This window comes from Poecilia latipinna, unplaced genomic scaffold, assembly GCF_001443285.1.
Source record: "Poecilia latipinna isolate Pla-1442-1.1 unplaced genomic scaffold, P_latipinna-1.0 Scaffold3737, whole genome shotgun sequence".
Taxonomy (NCBI): Eukaryota; Metazoa; Chordata; class Actinopteri; order Cyprinodontiformes; family Poeciliidae; genus Poecilia; species Poecilia latipinna.
Genome location: NW_015116353.1, coordinates 9628 through 11549, shown reverse-complemented (window position 1 = coordinate 11549; position 1922 = coordinate 9628). Strand labels below are relative to the sequence as shown.

The following is a 1922-nucleotide window of genomic DNA, read 5'->3' as shown; positions in this document are numbered from 1 at the left end:
TGGTTCATGAGTTGGGGGTCAGGATGTCTCTGTGGTCCATCTGGCAGTAGAGATAACATCAGACCTTGGGAGGGTCTTTGTTTTCCTGTGACTATATAACTATGTGATGTGTGTCGTTCTGGGCTCTTCTCCTGACTGCACTCAGTGATAAGGGTCTTCTAACGCCTTTGCCTTTGAATAAAGAAACTTAAAGACAAAGATTAATCTTTCTCTTATTATCGAAACAGCTTCTCATTCTTTGATAATGACATTTCCATAACAAGATAGAGTTGTCTACAGCTCATGTGGCCAAACCAGCCGAGGAGATGAAAAGTTAAAACTCGAGTTAAAATGTTTAGTTTTAACATTTTAACTCAACAACCTCACCTCTACCAAACTAGAGGTTGTAAACAACCTCAAGTTGGGTAACCCCAAGTTCTTCTTAAAAGGTAGAGTGTTTGAGAACGGTTCTTAAAAATATAGTCAGTGTTTTCAGGAAAGTTAAGCTGACTGTCCAGGAACGACTCAAGGTATTTAAAATTTGCCACAGTTTTGACAAGTTGGCCATCCAGTGAAACTGAAATCATTTTCAGTTCTTGTTTATCTCACTTAATTAGCTCTACTTAAGAAAATGAAAAGGTATGTTCTTTTGTGAGGGGATTTATCTTTTACTGTTCCAGTAATGCAAGAATCAATAATAAGTAATAAAGACTTTGTGGTATTCTGATTTAGTAATGTAATTAGATTAGTTGTGCTACCAGCCCCATGCCACTAGAGGCAGTGACAAGCCCGAAAAGATGCGACTAAGGAGCAGATTTAGAAGTACACCGAAAGCTACAAACTGTGAGCTGCTGTGAAGTAAATAAAAGAGAGAAGTTCAAAAACATTCTGAGAGCGAAACTCCTTCCTAAAGGTGAAAATATATCACAGATTTCAAAAGAAAATAAAAATGAAAGTATAGGAAATAGCGCCTCCTTCACTTCCGGATTGCAATGGTCCCATTTCAAAATACGGTATGAGACTGACAGTGGCCCGTCCCCCCGCCCCTTTCTGTTTGCTGCAGCGAGAGCTTTCTTGAAATAGGACCGAAATGGGCTGGGCGAAGGGCGGGTTTGGAGAATGTGGGCCACACTGCCCACTCAAATATGAACATGGAGAGGGAGGGCGACTCCTGTGAGAGGGCCTTTGTTTCCTTAGAGGTTCGTTGGAAGACGGGTTTACGGTCTTAGGGAAATATTTGCGTGTGTTCAGTAAACTTGTGTTGTAGTTTTAGAGCTGGAGCTGGAGTTCAGCCTCAGGGAGAGTTTATAAACGAGCAGGTAACTCCCGTTGAAGAAACATTCACAGAGTTGGAATAAATCAACATCGAGTCCGAGGAAGAGATGGAGGATCAGACAGAAATCAACGTTAAGATCGAGGAAGAGATGGAGGATCAGCGCGGACTGATGGATTTTACCCGGATACCGAAGATCATCTTCCACCGGATAGGTACGAAACACCTTCACATTTTTCCCAGACGTGTCATGTTTTGCACTTGAGAAAATGGGAAATGTCGCCGTCCGGTGCTACTGTCAGAGTAGGGGCAAGTGTGGAGGGGTGTTGGATAACGCGGAATATTTACAGGAGGATATTAAAACGGGAGGATGGTAAAAACTGGTATTTTCTCCGCCAAAACGGGAGACTTGACAGACACTGTTAGGTTGATGAAGCTGAAGTTGGTTTCTATTTCTAGCTTCCAAAAGCTAAAGGGCGATTCCACTTAATTTTTCACTACCTTCCGTATCTTTAATTGACTCTAGTATAAAAACTACACCTAGAGACTTGAAACTTGAACTGGATTATTCTCCGCTTCGAGCTGAATGAATAAAACCATGTTTGTGATTTGTTAAACTCTTTTCTGATTTGTGAAACTTCAATAAAGTTTGATTATCACCATTTTTTGC

General features: G+C 41.2%; 1 long non-coding RNA gene across 1 annotated transcript in view; it reads left to right on the top strand.

The window, feature by feature from the left end:
• The first annotated feature begins 1208 nt into the window (after positions 1-1208).
• Positions 1209-1922, top strand: part of LOC106941543 (uncharacterized) — an 8674-nt gene continuing 7960 nt past the window's right edge. Inside the window, exon 1 of the long non-coding RNA XR_001423395.1 lies at positions 1209-1467. This is a non-coding gene — a long non-coding RNA (uncharacterized LOC106941543). The remainder of the gene's footprint in view (positions 1468-1922) is intronic.